Source organism: Scylla paramamosain, chromosome 23, assembly GCF_035594125.1.
Source record: "Scylla paramamosain isolate STU-SP2022 chromosome 23, ASM3559412v1, whole genome shotgun sequence".
Classification (NCBI taxonomy): domain Eukaryota; kingdom Metazoa; phylum Arthropoda; class Malacostraca; order Decapoda; family Portunidae; genus Scylla; species Scylla paramamosain.
In genome coordinates this window covers 4612777-4633311 of record NC_087173.1, presented here as the reverse complement: position 1 = coordinate 4633311, position 20535 = coordinate 4612777, and the positions used below count along the sequence as shown (strand labels likewise).

The 20535-nt window shown below is 42.2% G+C and overlaps 2 long non-coding RNA genes across 2 annotated transcripts; one reads left to right on the top strand and one right to left on the bottom strand.

The window, feature by feature from the left end:
- The first annotated feature begins 12766 nt into the window (after window positions 1-12766).
- On the top strand, window positions 12767-18109 carry LOC135112037 (uncharacterized). The gene is made up of 5 exons (XR_010274007.1): window positions 12767-12781; window positions 13119-13302; window positions 14326-14457; window positions 17367-17452; window positions 17649-18109. It is a non-coding gene; the product is annotated as an uncharacterized LOC135112037 (long non-coding RNA).
- Window positions 18099-20382, bottom strand: LOC135112038 (uncharacterized). Its single transcript, XR_010274008.1, has 3 exons — window positions 20201-20382; window positions 19277-19437; window positions 18099-18883 (listed from the first exon to the last, which is right to left on the bottom strand). It is a non-coding gene; the product is annotated as an uncharacterized LOC135112038 (long non-coding RNA).
- Between the last annotated feature and the right edge of the window lie 153 nt (window positions 20383-20535).

Here is a 20535-nt window from a genome sequence, read left to right as displayed (position 1 = left end):
AAGAAAGAAGCACAGAGACAGACAGGCAGACAGAGAGACAGACAGACAGACAGACATGGTTATTTAGGCGTACGATGAACTGAGACATATCAAGGGACAAACAAACTAGAAAGAAAACAGAAAAGTATACAAGATCTTGGCGGGGGCAGGGCTAAATGCATGAAGATGGAGAAGAGAAGAAGAGAAAGGAGGAGGAGGAGGAGGAGGAGGAGGAGGTTGTATCCAGCCTCCCTCTGCATCTTGCGAGAAGAATTGAGGACCAGGAGGAGGAGGAGGAGACTGAGAGGGATGAAGTGGGGGCGTCGGAAGGGAAAGGGATGAGGGGTGCGGGGTGGCCCGGGCAGTATGAGGTAGAGGCCAGACGAAGAAGCCGCAGACCTAAAGATCGTCGCCCGCCGCTCCTCTCGAGACCCGCTCCGACCCACTACCCGTTCCCGCCGCTCTCGATCCCAGTTCTCCCTCCTGCAGCTCCCCTTGTGTCTCCGTCGATTTCTTGTTGTGGCGGGGAGTCACTTGTGTGCTGCTGTTCGTGTCTGCGTCTCCGGTTCCCGGCGTCATTGCGTCAATCTCGCCGCGCCGTCCGTGTCTCGTGTCCGTGTCAGTGGTGTTTGGTAATTGTGTTAATTATTGGTACTTCGCTAGTGTCGGTTAAGTCTGCCGGTGTTCTCTGTGATGTTACGTACGTGTATGTGTGTGTGTGTGTGTGTGTGTGTGTGTGTGTGTGTGTGTGTGTGTGTGTGTGTGTGTGCGCCAGGTGTGATGTGGTGCGCCCCTCAACCGTGTCTCTCTTTGTGACGTGCTCAGGTGTGTTTGCTTGGCTTCTCTCTGCCTCCGAGGACCAGAGTGGCGGCCGTCTGCTCGTTCAGTGGTGTGCTGACCGTAAGTGGGGCGTGTCAGCGGTGGTCAGCCCTCCGTATAGGGTGTCAGCATTGCCGCCCTCGCTATCACGCATCCTGTTATCCTGTTTCCATTTTCTTTTCGTCCCCTACAAATGCGTGGCGGAAGTATCACGGTAACTGTTCCTGTGAGGCGGACGTGAATTGTGCTACTCGAACCCGTGCTACTTTTCCCTATAGCTGCACGAAGAGCGGTTCACGGAGGCTTCCATTCGCTCACGTTGTGCTGGGCTCGGCAGTCCCTCCCGGTGTTGCGAGGTAACAGCGGTGATTGCGGAAGCTGTTGACTCAGTAGTTTCATCACCGTCCTTGTCAGTCACCGAGCTCTGGTAGTTGTTCTGTTAGGTTGTAGTTGATCTCATGTCGACGCACGGAGGAGACACTGAAAGGAAGGAGTCAGTGGAGGGATTAACCGTAGCGTCGCAATACATACATACCTTCGTCAGGAGGCGCTAAACTCCTTCAGTATTCAAGAATGAAATATACAGTGATTTTTAATATCGAAATGCAACAAAGGCCATTACGGAAACTTCGTGAATACTCAAATATTTCAGAAGGCGGAGAGAAAACGTGCATCGCGGCTCCTTATTCAAGTCTCCCCGCTGCGGCCACGCGACTCGGCGCCGAACACAAGACAAGGAAAAGAGAAAAGGTAACCTGGTGAGCGTGATTGAGTAGCGGATCTGAGCGTAACTTTCCACTTAGTGACGTCAAGTGTTCGGCGGCGGCGAGAGGAAAGGGAAGAAGGTCAGTCATCTATTTCTAGGACAGGAGTATATATAGCCATTGAACGTCGAGTTTCCTTGGTGGTGCTTTTAGCTTATCACGTTTCTTGAAGTTATCATGTTCGTCTGGGGATAATTGTGTTGCCTTGAGGGGATTATCAATGATAGATTTTGTTTTTATTTCACTGTTTATTTCCCTGCAATGGAATAAAAATAATGATCACTACGATAAGTATTTTAGAATAAACTGTTACTGAAATCAAAATTCACTGAAAGAAAACACGATGGTTATAGCTAAAGTTGTCAAGAAACTTTCATAAAAAAAAAATAAATAAATAAGAAGTGGATTCAATAACTGTGATTGTGACTTAAGTTTTTATTGATGTCATTCATTGTTAAGTTCAAAAACATGATTATTGCAAAAGAAAGAAATGATAGTGACACAAGGCAAATGGCTGATTTTCACATTTATTTTACAAGTTCATGATCACATTTTTTTTTCATTTTTTTTATTCTTTATCTTCTTACGGTGGCGACATTTCTCTGATGAGTCACCGTAATATTCTTACTTACGCATTTCTTTACCATTATCGTATTTCTCTTCTTTTTCTCCCCCTGCTATCCAAATACGAGTCAGACACATCATCGTATAGTATTCGCGCATTTTTCCTCATTATCGTATTTCCTTTTTATATTTTTTTCCTCTCTGCTACTTTTTATGCACTTGTAAAGGCGTTAATGGACTGCTCTTGTTTGAGGTCCTTTGTAAGTCTTTGTTTTCCTCGCCACTTTTGTTTCAATGTCCAAATCAGGAAGGAGGGTACTTTTTTGTGTCATTTTCTCCCCTTCTCGTATTCTTTATAATGCTACATTCCCTTCTGGTGTGTCATGGAAGGCCTTTCAACTTTTGTTCTTCCCCTTTTCGTGAGTGACATTCCTCTTCGCTTTGCCAAAATGACAGATTTTTTGGAACTATAGAAAGAAAGAAGCCTGGTAAATTATGTTGTCGGCGACGCGTTCAGAGAGAGAGAGAGAGAGAGAGAGAGAGAGAGAGAGAGAGAGAGAGAGAGAGAGAGAGTCAGTCAGTCAGTCAGCCCGTCAATCAGCGACAGACAGACACACATAGGGAGAAAACACATCCACCACCACCACACTTTCACCGGGTGCGTCAAGGAAATCAAGGCTCATCGCGGTGCTTTTCTCCCTAATCCGCCATGGTGCACTTAAATGTCGTGCCCTCTCCTCCCTTCCCTGATCCTCCTCGGGTGATGACTCCCTTTGTACCGTGTCCTGTGGCTCCCGGGCGTCATCCGGCTGTAAGAGGATGAAGCTCAGCGCCCACGGGAGGTTTAGGAGGCTAACAAGTGTGTGAGTCTTGGTATTTGTGTGTGTGTGTGTGTGTGTGTGTGTGTGTGTGTGTGTGTGTGTGTGTGTGTGTCGCGGATACTTACACGCCACATGACTCGTAAAATCGTCCCTTCCAGTGTGTGTATCGGAAAACGTAAAGGCCGGTTAAGTACTATTCTTGTCCACCGCTCCAGGGCCCCTCCTTCGATACCCTATTACACACCACCACAGGGAAAAGACCCTCGGATGTTTGCCCTTCTGGGATTAACTGTTTTATATTTCCTCGTACGTCAAGCCAAGCGGTGAAGTTAATGAGGTGAGGCGGCGAGTCGGGGCTCAGACATCCGCTGCGTGTTGTGGTCACTGGTGGTCATCGGTATTTATCTTAAGTCGTGATTGGTGTGTGCTTTTCTGGATTACCTCCTTGCCTCCGCTATATACTAATGATGACGATAATAATAATAATAATAATAATAATAATAATAATAATAGTAGTAGTAGTAGTAGTAGTAGTAGTAGTAATGATAATAATAATAATAATAATAATAATAATAATAATAATAATAATAATGATAATAATAATAATACCACTACATTAGCTAATATCTTACCTGTCTTCTGATCCGTCGCCATATTTATCCAACAAATTTTACTTTACTTTTTTTTTTTTTTCATATTCCTTAGCCTTCCTTTTCTGCATTACCTCCCCTTCCCGCGGTCGCTTTTTTTTTCCCCTCTTCACTCCCTTTGTGCCTTGAGGATTCGTTCGCCGCTCTCAGGCCTTAGCAACATTCTGGCGTCGATTCTAACATAACCACTTACTTGCTACCAGGACCTCGTATTCTGAAACGCTATATTCTCTCAGGACTATTTTCGGAGGTCGCAGAGATGTTTAGCTGGTTGTTTGTTCCCATTGATGATGCCTGCGTTACTAGGGTCACAGAAATGCACTTGAGAAAATTCCACTACAGAGTGTTAGAGGTAATTGAGATGAGACGTTGACGTGAATATGATCCTGTGTTTGCTGGCTATTGGAAGGAATTGAAAGGTGTCTTGTCATTTTGCATTTTGATTTTGCGATTTAAAAAAAAATATATATGATAATAAGGAAAGGGAGGACACTGAGGAAGGAAACATCGATTCCTAGCGTTGTATTAAGGTATTAGTTTAGGGGAGAGAGAAGAGAGGAAAGGAGTAAGAATGGAAAAAAAATCCTGAAGTACTCTTTGAAAGATTGAAAAAAGAAAAAAAAGAAAAAGAGAAAAGAGAAAAAGAGAAAAAGAGAAAAGGAGAAAAAGAGGAAGGAAGGAGGACGAGCAAGGAAAGGCCGATGCCACAGTGATATTTGGGTTTGTTATGGGAGGAAAAAAGAGGACAGAAGGAGCAGGAAGAAAGAAAATCACAGTGAAGTAGTATGTGGATGTGTGTTAATTGTACTTCAGTGATTATTAAAGAAAGGGAGAAAGGAGGAAGAGGAACCGAGACAGATAGATATAACTAGGCGCCGATCGTCCCAGTAGTCCTAACAGCCCTTGATGTAATTATATAAAGGTGTGGTCGGCGGAGGGCCTACATCTCCTTTGGGTCTCACGCCTCACCTGCCTTCAAATCGCGATGATGCGGCAGAGTTAACAGGATTGGAAATATCGTTACGTCTCCGCGGCGCTCAGAAGGCGAGATAGTCTGATATTATGGGACTATTTTTAAACGCCACGGAGAGAATTGGTTGAATTTTTAAAGACCGCAGAGAGAATTAGACGAGTTTCATTATTATTGTTCTATCAGTGGGTCAGAGTATCTATTCATCCGTCAAACGAAGGCGACATAAGCTGGTATTCTTAATTACTTTCTTCTCTCATCAAGACGATTATTAAAGTCCATAGAGATCATTAATCGAGTTTATATGATTATTTTTCCATTACTGTTGCAGAGAATTTGCTAATCTATCATAAGAAAGCGACACTGGCTGGTATTCTTAATTGTCTTGTTCTTGTATTCTTAAACGCTTTGTTCTCCTCAGGAATGTTTTCAAAGGTCACACAAATTATTAATCGAGTTCTTATGATTACTTTTCCATTAGTGCATTAGTCTATTATCTTAATAATTGTAAAAACATCCCTATAAGTCACAAGTAATTTCCTCTAGTGCCTGTTTGAGAGTAGTCGAGGTAAGACGCTGAAAAGTTTTAAAAGTACGGGCCGCTATTTGCGTGTTTCTCAAATCGCGGGAAAAATTACGGTGATGTGTTATAGAACTGCGTGAAGAGGGTCGAAAGGAAGGGAGTGAGTTACAGAAATATTTATTGTGTGTGTTTGCCGTTGTTGGAATTAAGGGCATTGAGAAAATAGTGACAGGAATGTAAATGGCTGTCGATACAGGTATAAATAGACGCAATTACAACAGCAGTCAATTAAAAATAACGAATGAGAGATTGATTGTGTCTGCGGCCAGTGGAGGTGAAGACATTGATAAAAATAGCCACTGACATGAATCATTTCTATCGACGTAGGAATATGGAACCTCAGTTATTATTAATGTCAAAGATAACTACTTAACAGGATAAAAATAACTAGTGGTATACGAATAAATACATAGTAACAATTATTAATGACTAAAACGGCCATTAACAAGAGTGAAAATACCCATTAGCGAGAATAAAAGCAGCCATCGATACAGAAATAAAGACAAGTATCACAATAGTCTATAAAAAAAACACATAATGAGGCAGACTGCAACGTGAGCTTCCGGGAGTGTCGCCCTTTGGGACCTGAAGACCAGTGAACCTGTTTGGCGAGACGAGGACCAGGCGACGACATCCTCACCCAGACCGTTAGCTAGGATGGACTGGCCTTTGGATGTTACAAATTTCCTTCTATAATCGTAGCTTTCTATCTTCTATCCGGAATTGCAGTTCTTTGCTTCATTCCGGTACTGAGTCGAGGCGTTTGTCCGTGTGGTTTATGATGGAACAAATTTGCTATTATAGTCTTGATTTTAATGTTTCATGTGGGGTTCCGGTTAAATTTTTTGCTTTATTCCAGTCTTAGTTTTGAGTCTCGGAGCGCTGTAGTTGAAGCAGTGACAAGTGAGTGTTTGTACATCTCGTGAATCGGAGATAACTGTCTGTGTTCTTATATATACATTAATAAATAAGAAGGAAAAAGAGAGAGATTCCCTATTTGAAGTCTCCCTACCGTGAGCTGTGTAGCAAATGAGTTTAAGGAAAGATAGAGAAACCAGATCATCCTCAAAGTTCCTCGGCGGTGGGCGAGAGTTTGAGAAAGACAGAAAAGCCAGAAAACAGCTCATCCTTGAAGTTCCTTTGTCGCCAGCGAGTATTTCTTCCCCCAGGCAGCTCGCGGCACCACACTCCCTCTCTCCCGTAGCGTCACCAAAAGCGCATCTCGAGCATGAAAATAAAAAATGGTAAAATTGTTGGCTCATGAAACAAACTCCTTCGGTAAGAGTAATAACAGCGGTACTTTTGTTCGGGAGAAAGAAGAGGAGGAGGAGCTGGAAGAAATAAGTGGAGGCGGAGGAAGGAAGGAAAGAAAACTGATGTCGATGATGAGGTGGAAGGAAGCGCTGAGTCGAAAGTTTCCCCGAATCTAAATACTCGTAAGTAAATCTCGGAAAAACGTGGACATTGGGCGGAGGAGGAGGAGGAGGAGGAGGAGGAGGAGGAGGAGGAGGCGGTGGTGGTGGTGGTCCTCTCTGTGCTTCTTGGGTGATGCGAAGGCTGCGGGAATTTGAAGAGCCTGACAATAGCAAATCTAGCTTTCTTGTTCACCCTCTTCTGAAGCACTTAATTCTTTTCTTTCTCTCTCTATCTCTCTCAGAACCCGCACACTAAAGATTTCTCTCTCTCTCTCTCTCTCTCTCTCTCTCTCTCTCTCTCTCTCTCTCTCTCTCTCTCTCTCTCTCTTTCTTTTGTAGGCGGGACGAGGAAGAGGACAAACCCAATATCTCCTTTTCTTGGAATGATTTCATTGACGTAGAAAGACTTCCCAGAAAAGGTGGTCATAATTACGTTCCGGTTTCTTGACATGGGCACGTTTGGGACCCGCCGCGCGCTTGTAGGGATGCCGCGGTCCTACGTGGCTTGTTTAGTTCACAATTCCATGAGTTTGTCGTTATTTTCGACACAGTTCCATGATTTATGCGTTATTTTTATCATAATATGGTTTATGCGTCATTTTTGTCATATCATCAGTTAAATCTGCTGGTAAAAGAGAGAGAGAGAGAGAGAGAGAGAGAGAGAGAGAGAGAGAGAGAGAGAGAGAGAGAGAGAGAGAGAGAGAGAGATGCTAGCAGGCAGACAAATCGGTTACTTATTTCCAAGAATCGAGGTAAGTGAATATTCCCACTTTATAATGTTTTTTTTTTTTTTCTAAAGTCAGTTGCATCTTTATGAATTAGTTGGCGTCTCACCAAACGAATTATTTGAATATTCTCTTCTGTTATTCAGATTGCCTGATTTTAGCGTTCAGAATTCCTGCAAAAAAATGAAGATGTCTGAAACGAATAATCATCATCAGCTTTGCTTCTAGAATCACACGTCATTATAAATGACCACGTAATCGAATCTGAGCAACTGTGCAAACCGTATGGGAAATATCGATCAAGAGGCAAATTGAAGAAGTATCATCATATAGATGGTTTGATTAAAGCTTGTTTAAACTAAAAAAGAAATCCGCCATGTAAATATCTTCAACTATATGAATCACATTAGTGAGCACACATAAAATGAATGCGACGAGGAGATGAAAATAACTAACACTTACGTAGCAAATAATGGCTAAATAGATTACGTACATTGTAATGAAACAAGCGGATCACATAGCAAATTTGTCATACAGATAAAATAAACGATGCCGAAATATGCATCTAAAGAAAGCATTAAATCAGATGTGTTTTTCCTTTCTAAATGTAACATGAAATTAAAACAAGAGAACAACATCAAGACGGGGAGGTCGGGTCGGGAAAAAAAAAAATAAAATAAATAAATATAAAAAAATAAGAGAAATAGGAGTAAATTACCTTTTATAAGATGCAACCATCGCGCCCTGTGTAGATGCCTTAAATGGTTCCTCGTGGTCTGTGCTCCCTTTATGCTCCTCCCTCGCAGCCTCCCTCCCTCTCTCCCTCCCTTAGATTACTCTCCCTTGTACAGTAGACTCCCTTTGAAAGCAACCCAAGACTTCGAGAGTAAATTTTCCACTATTCTTTTTTTTCTTTATTATTCATTCTACTTCCTTTGTCTCATACATATTTTCTTTTTCATCATCCGGACTCTCTCTCTCTCTCTCTCTCTCTCTCTCTCTCTCTCTCTCTCTCTCTCTCTCTCTCTCTCTCTCTCTCTCTCTCTCCAGTCTTCCCCCGCGGTTCCTTTCCTTTATATAAGTCTCGGAGGATGGTGGTGTTTGGCAGTTCACTCGAGACAGGAAAACAATTCACAGGCTTCCAATACCTACTTTTGAGGGGATGTTGAGCGTTGTAGCGTCCTCTTCGACGGCCTCGCCTCCCCCCGGGACTCCGATAGGGTTACAACAAGGGCCTTCTAGTCCATGAGAGGCAGAGACGCCCCCTAAACGCCCTTCCTCAGCCTCAAAAATCCCTTGGGAGAGGTGGTGTGTCTTGTATCGAGGTCGGAGCGGTACCGCCACGTCTCCAGTTTTGACTAAGAGGGTTTTGTCTCCTTTGGCAGGAACGCATATTACGCGTTTCTCTCGCCGCCTCTTGGGAACGATTCTGCGCAGTTATTACGGTTTTTCTAAAGACTATGGAGACCCAGAAGAATTACGTCGCTGGGTTAAGGAAAAGAAAACTCCTCGGAGTAAGATTTCTCATGGTTAGTTTTTGCAGAGATCCTCCACCCTCGTGTTGACAAGGCACGACATTTTATTTACATTACCGAAATGAACCGAATGGTCCCCGAAAGCGGACAAAGACTCTAGTGAAAAAGTTATGTGGTAATGTTGTGCTGGAGATGGAGAGGAGAAGGGGGGAGGCGGAGGAAGCTGAGGAGGAGGAAGACGAGTAAGAGAGGAGGAGGAGGAGGAGGAGGGAGAGGAGGAATATGTATGACGCTCGACGAAGGAGAAGGACTTTAGACATGTGCAGATAATGGAAGGGAGTAATTTGTCAGATGCAAGCTTTAAAAATACATCTTGGGAGCTGCTTTTTTGTACTCAGCTCAGACGTCAGAGTTCGGGTGTTTGGCAAGGCTTCACTGAGCTGGGGAGGAGCCGGGGAGTCGTGGAGGAGGGTCGAAGGAGGGAAGGAGGCCTGAGGGGGAAGGGGAGAGGCGAAGGAGGTTGATGTAAGGAAGTCTCATCGAGTGGATTTGGAGAGCCTTTCATCGCCCTTTACAAGAAGCTATCGATGGTTCACTCTACATCGAATACTTCAGCTCCTCCACAGAATCAAACTCTGTTTTCTCTATTCTTTCCTCCACGCCTAAATCCTTTTCAGAGATTAAAAATAAATCTCGAGCACGTGAAAGTAACGCCCACGTGGCCGAGACGCTAAGATGGCGGTGAGAGGGATGTAGAGGATCAAATTGCTTACACGTTCATCCATTTAGCGCACCCAAGGCCGCGGGGACGAGGCCTTCCAGACGAGTATGGGGAAGAATGGAAACACGCACATGGCGGCGAGGCGAGAGAGCACTTGCGTAACTTGGTCTCATTGTGTGGTGGCTTCATTAGGGTTCCGGAAGCCCTCACGCAGCTGGCCACCGGGCGCTGCTGCGGGTGGTAACAGTCTGGCCCCGAGGAAGCAAAGGTTACAGTTACAGATTCTATCCCGCATGAATCCTGAGTCCCGACCCTCGACAAGCCCTCTCAAGTCCTTCCTGAAGACTTCCCCCTAAAATTTAATATTTTATCTGGCGGCGAGGAGGGGAGAGGTTAGAAAATGCTGACGACTAGTAGCACCAGCAGCCTTCTTAAAAAAGTCTCCAGAGGTAGGGGACGAGAGAGGGGGAGGGGGATCAACTTTTGTCTCAATGAGCCGTTTTGAGAGCCACGTTGGGCAGAGATAACCCTCATTAATACTGTCCGCAAGAGAAACCAAAATGGGTCATATGTACTGACGCCACACTAGTTAAATCCGTTTGACCCTGACGAAAATTTTTCCGTGACGCCATGGCGGAGCGACGCCTGGCTAGGGTAAAGTCGCCCTAATGAACGTGAGTCATAATGATGAAGGTGGCGGCTGATTCACTTCCAGTGAGACAAAAGTTGAGGAATTTCAACCCTACTTGCATCGTGCAGAAGAGCCGCATTGCCTTTGAATACTGTTTTGTGCTTGTCCTTAGGCAGCACAGCGGGTGGGTGGTAATTTTCAACTTTATACCCCGGGAGAGGAAGGCTCAGTTTTCAATAGGGCGGGCGGAAGAGGAGACCCTTGAGGCACTCCAGGTGAAGAGGCACCAGTATCGAGCGAGGACCAGCGCCGCAGGGGTGTGCGTCTCCACCCAGATGTTCCGGCGCCCTCCGAAACATTCACGACGAGGTGGTGGGTCCGCGGCGCCGCTACCAGCCCGCCTGCACCTCACCGCCTCCTCCTCCTTCATCTCCTCTCCTTCACTGCCACCTCCCTTCTCCTCCTCCTCCTTCTTCCTTCATTCCACCATTCCAGAAGAAAAAAAAAGTTTTATATATATATATATATATATATATATATATATATATATATATATATATATATATATATATATATATATATATATATATATATATATATATATATATTTTTTTTTTTTTTTTCAGTAGATACAAATTTCATATACTTTTTTATGTAATGTATTTTTTCATGCTTGAGATAAATTAATTAAGCCGTCAGGTGTGTTTTTTGTGTGTAATTATTATTATTTTTTTTTTTTTCAAGGAGTATTGTTGTATGAAAGGATATTTTGTTTTAACTACATGTGGATTTGTGGTGCGGTTGTGTTGATTGGCTGAATTGTAAGGTCACGTGTTAGGACTGATTAACGAGTGGCTGGTTGTTTTATACCCATTATTATCATTGATGTTTTGTTAAGGTATTTGGTTATCGTCATTATTATTGTTGTTGTTGTTGTTGTTGTTGTTATTAATCATCGTTCAGTCAATCAATATTTAAACTGATTTGAGTAATGTCACCTTGTATCAGATATTATTATTATTATTATTATTATTATTATTATTATTATTATTATTATTATTATTATTGTTATTGTTGTTGTTGTTGTTGTTGTTGTTGTTGTTGTTATTTTTTTTGTTATTATTATTATTATTATTATTATTATTATTATTGTTATTATTATTATTATTATTATTATCATTATTATTATTATTATTATTATTATTATTATTATTATTATTATTATTATTATTATTATTATTATTATTATTATTATTACTATTATTATGAATGCAGTACTCTCTATCCTGTCGCTGTCGTCGTCGTCGTCATTAATTTATAGTGAATACAGTGTTATATATTCATAAGAACGCCTCTGAACTTTTTTTAGGCTTACCCCCGCCCCCTCCCCCCCCCACACACACACACTCCCTCCCTCCCTCTTTAGCATACGTGACGCAGGAGCATGCCGGCCTCGTCACCACGTCTGGAGGAGTGACGATGTAAAATTCATCCCGTCTCGACTTCTTCCCGAAAACCTTCCAGTAATATCTTCGTGCTGAGGATCTTCTCTGGAGTGACTCTTTAACCTAAAACTGCAGAGGACAGGACGTGAGGTGCCGCGCGCTGGGTGGTGGAGCGAGTCTTGCAGTCAGCCAATGAGAGAAGCCTTGGGGAGCGGGGCGGCGCGCGATAGGTCAGACGAGGCCGCCCCTTCCACCAATTGAGACCCTGGATCACTGGATTTATTTGGTGCGTGGAGTTGACTAGCATCTAGCACCATGTGAATTCAGTACATCTTGGGGGTAGATCGACATGTTTCAACGCTCCGGCAACGTTACTTTCGCTAATATTATGCTCACCGCTGTTACCATGCGCCACCACCACCACCACCAGCAAGGAGGAGGAGAAGGAGGATGAGGAGAGGGAGAACAGCGAGGGGGGTTCTCCAGCCAGCCAGCCAGCCAGCCAGACGCCTTCCTCGCGCTCTGCACATCATTATACCTCCCTTGTTTCTCTCAGCAACTTGGTCAATAACTCTGCTCTCTCTGGTGTTGTCGTATTTTTTCGTCCACACTTTTCATCAAGGTTGAGTGTTGCGCCTAAAGATGTGTTGCCGCCTCGCCCGGGTGTTGATGGCGCAGGGCAGGGCGATGGGGAGCTGGCTGGGATGGGGAGAGGTGTGTTTAGGGGTGTGTAGGTGTATGTGTACCTGTTTCAATGTGTATTTATTATTATTATTATTATTATTATTATTACTATTATTATTATTATTATTATTGTTGTTGTTGTTGTTACCACTAATAATGCTGTCTTAATTTGGTTTTATCTATCATCTTGTTATTACTTGTTATAGTATTCTCAACACTTTCATTCTTCTTTTCTTTTTCTCTTCTCCTTTTTACAAACTTCTCTCTCTCTCTCTCTTTACTAGTCGCAATTTCCGTCCCTGCAATTTATTACGCTTATAGTAAATCTCAACATGACTTTCCTTGTTTACTCTGGAACAAGTGAGTAGAAATGACACAGCTGTTCATTATAATCACTAACTGCCTCCTGTACTTCCAGCAAGAATCATCTCAGTTCCGCAGTTCGCTTTTCAGTTGATTCGCAGCCAGTCTTCCAGAAGACTCCGCTGATGCTGGATGCTGAGCTGCAGCGCCCGCACCGTGCAATGCTGCAGAGGTATGGGACAACACACACACACACACTCTCTCTCTCTCTCTCTCTCTCTCTCTCTCTCTCTCTCTCTCTTCACTATCACATATACATATTAAACTAAATTGTTTTGCGTTATTGATTCTAATTTCCTTGTAAAAAAAAGGTCATGATTCAGTCAGTACGAACATTCGAGATTATGAAGCATTCGAAGGTGCGGAATGAATCACCTCTTCTGATGGATGTTTACTCCTTTCTCTGTATTGTCATAAACAATCATGAATCCTTTCTGATAACGCTAATTTCTTTGGACGGTGTACCGAGGTTGATATGAGTCAAGATTTTAAGGTATGATTATGTATAGGTCGAATCCGGATGGCGAGTCGGATCAAGAAAACTGAAAACGAACAGAAAACGCAGCAGGGGTTCATTCGTTGCCAAGCAGTGGAGGAGGGAGGAGCTGCCTGGGTGTTCGTCTGTTTGGCTTCGTGTCTTGTACTACTGAAGTCCTATACAGCCTGGGACAGTAAACACTTGCTGGGAAGGTGGTAAGTGACGCGAAACGTGGTGTAATTGAGGCGACGGTGGTGGTGATAGCAGTGGAGGGTATGGAGCAGATGCCTTAATGCCGCAACCCGTGTCTGTAAGTGACACAGCGTCTAGTTTTAATGGAGATAGGAGTGTTCAGTGTTTCAGGGTGATATTGAAGTTATATGTTCCAGCATAAAGTCGCTTAGGAATGTAAATATTTGCAATGAAGTGGGGAGTTGTAGAAAACTGGTCTTTCATGAAGATTGATTGTTCCCTAACTACCTATTATTGTCTGTAGGCTGCGATCATTCATACCTAATTATTTTGTGCATCTAATGTTAGTGACGTTCTTCTGCATATATTTGTACGTATTAATGAAATTTAAATAGCTGATTGAGGCTAGTGTTGTTAGTGTTAATTACGTGTGGTTAACGTATAATTATTGGTCAGTTGGGTTTTGGGATTACGTTCAATGTAGTTCAACATTGCGATTCAGCATCATCCTCGTTTTAAATTGTTTACATGTAATTAAAAGTAATGAAAGCATCACGCAAAGTACTGAAAGCGCCACGCATGCTTACTCGAAACGGCGAAGCAAACTGGGTCGTCTTAACTACATCTAAAAAAAAGGCTAAAACAATTTTCAAAAGTTGAGGTAACTTTTACGAGTACGAGGTCTAGATAATGCTGCACTGCTACACTACTTTTTTACGTCAGATGTCTGGTATGCAACTTCTCACCTCTCTAATCATTTAATTGCAAGTTCTATCCTCCCATGGTCTTTATTCACCGTTATTCATTAGTAAAACAGTATTAAGCAGCATGTTTGTAATAGGTATATGGAATAATGAGCAGGATAGGTTATTACACAGTGGAACCTGTGAAGTTTAACTGCCATAAACTAAAAACGGAAACGTAGAATGGCAGTTGATTGAAATTATAAGGTTTACTATTGAAGCTTTTAAATGATCTAGATATTGTCATTGCCATTAATAAATAGTTGTTACCGGTTTATTCCTAAGGTTTGCATTTGTTTTCAGATGGAATGCTGATGGCTATTTCGATGAGAACGAACAAAAATCGTAGGAGGGGTCTGGTTTGCCATGCGGCGGACGATGACGGAGCGGCCCGAGTTAGTGCCTGAACACATGATGGAAAGAAAGTAACGTATGGTGAGATGAAGTGAGGGTGAGATTGTCATAGCAGTTAAGGAACTGGTTTGAGAGGTTGATTGGCAGTAACGTAAGTGACTGAATGGAACAGTGTTGAACAAGTGATTTAGGATAAAGGACTAAAGGAGACAATGTTGAACGAGTGATTCAGGGTAAAGGACTTGAGAATGTTGAACAAGTGATTCAGGGTAAAAGACTTAAGGGAACAAGTGTTTCTTTAAAATATTCGGAATGGTGATTCCCGTTAAGTATTTAGTATTAAGATGTGCAGGAATAGTATTTAAAATTAAGATATGTAGGAGTATTTGTGATTAAATGCATTGGGTAAATGGTCATTGACGAAAATGGGTAGCTATCTAGTATAATTAGTAGTTACAATATAACGTAAGTATTGTTCATAATAACTATTTGCATAACTACGTAAGTTACAGGAAAGAAGTGAAAAATTCACGGAAACATTTTGTTGACTCCTCCCCACACTTACCAGACAGCTCGTGAACAAGGTTATGATGACAGTTCATCAGGAGGAAAGGTTTCAGAAGTCAAATTATTTCGTTTAGGTTTAGTGAATGTCTTGTCACTGTTTTCCTTTTCGGAGTATAGAAAAACTCACCCTCTCCATTGAATAATTAGAGGCTTTGATATTCGTTTTTCCCGTACTGATATTTTGTAAAGAGCAACTTGTAACGACCTTGATAAACTACGTAACTGGAATAAGTGGAGCTTAATTACCACTTGTGATGGTCATTAGGGAACAACCACTACTTTCAGCAACTCGTTTACGTTTCCCTATTTAACTAATAGCAAGTAAATCTGGAGTAGTTGTAAATTTAGCAATAAGGAAGTGGTTGTTAAGGAAAATGGTTATATATATCTCTCCTGGCGTATTTTCTTTAGACTTTAAAACTTCGGTATAGTTGATTGTTCATTGATTACTTAAAGCAGAAATTTTAAAGTATGAACGAATGAAATAAGGTTAGTTCACTAGGTGGAGGGATCGGTCTTTGTGTACCGTAGACTGGCTCGCGGATGGAGTCTTGCGTCGCCCGGACCTGAAGTGCGTCATTACTGGGTCAAGCAAGGGCACGCGGCGGTGGGGGGTGGGAGATCGGGGGGGAATGGGATGTTGAAAAGAGTTTGTGTTCGAATCTTAAAGGGGACAAGAAGATAGTAGTACTCTGCTTTTTTTTTTTTTTTTCGTACCTTGTATATGAACTCGTGTACCTTTTTTTTTTTAGACCCACACGAATTTGTTTTTAGCATGTATTTTTAAAAGCCTTAATTTCACTTTCATAGTACGAGTATAACATAGTAAAACCTTCTTCAACCTTGGTGGTGGAGAGAGAAGTATTCATTTACGTACCTTCAACCTTAAACGTCTATAGATTCAAAACTCCAGATTAGAAGTACACCTCAGAATATGTCGCAGGATTATATGTAGTTCAGCATGATCAGTAACTTCAAGTAGATGAATGTTTGGGTCCTAAGACGTCATGGATCGGAAAAGGAAAAACTAATATTGTAGGAGGAATAGGTAGTGAGCAGAGGATGAGGGGAAGAGGAAGGGAAAACAGTGTAAAGGAAAAGGAGGAAGAGGAGAGAAAACCGTGTTAGTAGTATGATTGAGGAGGGGAAAAAGTGATTGGAAAGGAAAAGTAAATTGGAAAGAAAAGTAAAATGGAGGGAAGAAAAGGAAGAGAAGGATGAGGAAAAAAAATGGCGAAGGCAACGTGTGTAGATGGAAAGGAGGACTAGAAAGATGACGACGATGCTCGATATATTTCATGGATTGTCACGGATTGTGTGCGCGCGTGTGTATGCTGACTTGTGTACAAGATGGCGGCTTCTGACATTGAAAATGGCTTTACGTGATAACCCTCTCTCTCTCTCTCGTTAAATAGAATCATTACTGCGAAATACATTAGCTACCGTCCTGTTATTGTTCTCGGTTACACGTTCACGTATATCACTTATGGGTCATCCTCATTCCTTCTATGCGTGTCATGGTTGCGTGTCATGGTGCCAGAGGAGTCTTCTTTCCCCTCCAGAGTAGCAGCAGTGAAAGACACACTAAGATGCTAGTAAAGAATGACAAGCTAGAAGGCTCTTAAAGTACACAGATTCACGCTAACTTTAGGACATGACATTTATTTTGCCTGAGATTTAACATTGCCTTCCGAGTCGTTACCAGGAATTCCTTGGCTTGCCCAGGAGTCGCCAGCTGGCAGCAGACACACGGAGGCCTGGCTGACAGAAGGGAGGGAAAAACGTATTATTCTGCATTACGAATTTTTATTTTTGTTTCATACATTAAATTGTAAGGTAGGCATCCGGGCAGAGATCCTGGCTTTTGTTTGGCTTAAGAAAGCATCTTTAATTTTGAATGTACCCCCGCCCCCTCCCCTCCACCTCTGCTTTCTCCTCTTCCACCTCGCCTTCCCCCTCCCCGCCTTCCCTTCCTCCACCATTACCACCTCTCCCTTTCCTTCCCTCCCCGCAATCCCCAGCTCTCCCTTCCCCTCTTCTTGCAGTATCCCCACCTCCCTGGTCATCACCCCTTCCACCATCCCCACCTTCCTTTCTCCTTTCATTACTCCCCACCTTCCCCAACCCGGTGAGTGAGGTGCCATCGATCCACTGCCTCCATGGACCCAGCACTCCGTCATGCCCACCTCATGACTTCCCCTCAGCCCTTCACTGATCTCTCTCAGCGCTAAACTCCTGCCCCGTATACTTCCAACTTAATTTTCCCTGTTTTATAAGTTAGCACGCAAAAGGCTAAGTGTTTTGAAGCTCCCTTATACTAAAAGAAAGCAGCTTAATCCTTGGTTGGATGTAATGAGACATGTAGGAAGTGAGTACGAAATAAACGAGATGTTGGTGTACTGAATGTATATATATCATTGCAGGTATAATACAAGTGGAACGACAGCAATGGGAACAGTAGATACAGTCGCTGTACTTTGGGCCAGAGTCCAGTAACACTCAGGATCAAGTATGTGAAGCTAATTTGTTAATGGGAAGGGAGAAAATTATTACCTAAGTTTTAATGGGGGACTCGCGTCAAAAGGTTACTGATATACTAGCTAGATCGGTACGAATCCAATTTATTGATTACTGAAATTCTCGCGTTTTTAGAATTGCTAGAATTGCTGCTTTAAAAATTGCTTTAATCTTCGCCATACTTTCAGAATGAGAAGCAACGACATCGACAACGCCGAAGAATCGTGGAGACGGTCTCTGTCGCCTGTGGAGTGACGCTCTCTTCCAGTCATTCCTTGTGTGTCAGACTTGTGGTCTTGCAGTGTTGCGAATAACAAGCTTCCTAGTGTTCTAAGACTCCCCCACCACAGTTGACTGAACTTTGAATTTTTTTTCTTTCTACAGGTTTTCTTTCTACATGAAAACCTGTTATTTTTTTTCTAAAAAAATCTTCTACAGGTTTTCTTTCTACATGAAAACCTACAGGTTTTCTTTCTACATGAAAACCTGTTGTGGTTTTTCTCCGTTCTCCGGAGAGTCTTTGAGGTATCGGAAGTGAGGAATACGAACATCGTGTTTTCGGAATTCACTTTTAATCCATAGTAAAAGGATATTCTGCCATGTAAAAAAAAATAACCATGCAAAAAATAAAAATTACCTTGCTTTTTTAGTCCGCATTTAATTCGCGTTCGTATCGAATCCCATGCCCTTCCTCAATTCCCTATCATTCACTTCATCTAGAAAACACTGCGCAAGTGCAAGCATCTTCCGTTATTGCTTCTTATCTTCAAGGGTCATCCAGCACACCTTTAGATTATATGGACCCATAGAGTAAAAAAAAAGTTTAGAGACTAAAGCCATTTACAAACTCGCACCAACCAGCAACCTACATTAAAATCTCAGCTTTAATTCTTTCTAACCAGAAGTGAGAAGTAACACTGAGGCTAAGGCTAAGGTTTCTTTAAACTTAATCGGCAAGGATTACTACTCGCTGCTTACTATGTACAGTCTCACTACTCACTGCTTACTATGTACAGTCATAGGTTATGATGAAGCGTAACCAGCTCAGGTTAAAAGGTTTTGAACAACGACGTGTCATCATGAGAGGATTGCAAAGTGCCGGTGATGGAGGAGAAATCTGAGCTGGTTAACATTCATCATGGCGACGAAGCGGGTCGCGTGACAACTTTTGAACGCGACTGTACCAAGCCTGTGTAATATGATTGATACGGGAGAGAACTTGTGATGCGATAACTGCATGGTTTAGTATCTAAGTTTGCTAAGGTTGTTTGTTCTCTCACTACATACCAAAGAACGGTATGTGGAGTGGCCTTTACCTGCGACTACATACTCCAAGCAAGACCTAAGAGGCCTTCATGGTTCTCAAATGGATTCAGATGGATTACTTCCTTCATTTCTACATCATCTCATTGTCAGACTGATCCTGGAAATAAAGATAAAAACAATAAAATACACGATAAATAATCATCTCCATATATTTCATTTCCCTACCATGAGTTCAGGAAGGACGGCTTGGAAAGGATGTGCTGTCAGCGATTGCGGGGCGCAGATAGGATTGAGGAAATACGCAAAACCATATTCTGAAACGATTTGCTCTCACTCCGACTATTTTCAAAGACCACAGAGATGATTAGCCGAATTCAAAGTCTGCCATGTTAATAATGTAGAAATCATGTAGTTATCTTGTTAATATCATTAAAACACTTAGATGGATTTAAAATCCATCTAACTTTAAGTGCAGCCTTTTGAAAGTAGGCGCATGCGTTTCAGAATATGGTTCATAGCTTGTCTCTATGTAGTGAATGACGTCCCTTACCTTAGGATGTAGGACCACTGTGACATCCGGGTTTCCCTAGGTACCCAGTTGTCGGAAAACCCTAAGGACAGATGAACAACTGGACCGACTGCCCTAGTCAGGATTCGAACCAAGGTCCAAGAGTCGTAGCCAGCAGATGCATTAGCCACTGCACCAGAAGACTGCAATGGAATAAAATGCAGCTCCAATAAACAATCACAAGACACTGCCACTTAACACAACCACATACAGCCTACACTCTATACACTCTTAAATTACCTTTCTTTTGTTTGCCTTTAACCGTCGTAATCTTGGGAAGGCATTCAAGATAATGAATTCACAGTTCACTCGTACGTGTACATGCAGTCACTACCATTTCCGGCGCGTGTGCGTGTCAGAGAGAGAGAGAGAGAGAGAGAGAGAACCACGTGCATTCTTGGCCACCAAAGCGAACACTGCTTCACGAGTCAGTTTCGAACCCTGTCGGTTGTTAACAAATTGCACTACCGTATATTGTTTCCATGTTATTATTATTTTCCTGAAGTCTTATGTTATAAGACTAGCTTCTTTTTCACTTTGTTTTATATTAACTGCCGACTTATTATTATTTTTTTTTTTTTTCACTCTAGCACTAGTTTAGACGTAAAGTGATAACTGAGACACCAGCAGTTCAACAGTTATGACGTGAATTGCCGGTTTCATTTACAGAGAATAACAGGGACCAACGTGCAGCATCTTCCTAATTGTAAGGAATACAGATTGGAAATAACAAGGCACGAGCGGCGGTGTTCACGTAATAATGAACAATCATCTAACTACCACGATACTTCACTATCTAGTTCTACATCTGCAAGACAGCAAATTTGCAAAATCCATACTTCTAAATGAACCATTATCTGTCTATCTTCACTATCCATATATTAAAGTAAGAATAAAAATACTCACATAATTTTCGTCCTTGGAGACATACCAGTTCCACTCAACACCACTGGGTCCTGCTCACTCTTGGACTGCTGCCGGGGAAACGGAAGGCTTGTGGGTGGGAACTCTCGAGTCCGGCGCCTGCGCGGTGTAATGCCCGGCAGTTGGCTGGGTCCTTTACCATCCCTCTCTCTCATTCATGTTCGAAGTACTGTAGTTGCCCGCTTTCCACTGCATGGCCTTTTATGACGTAAATTGATTCATATATATATATATATATATATATATATATATATATATATATATATATATATATATATATATATATATATATATATATATATTTTTTTTTTTTTTTA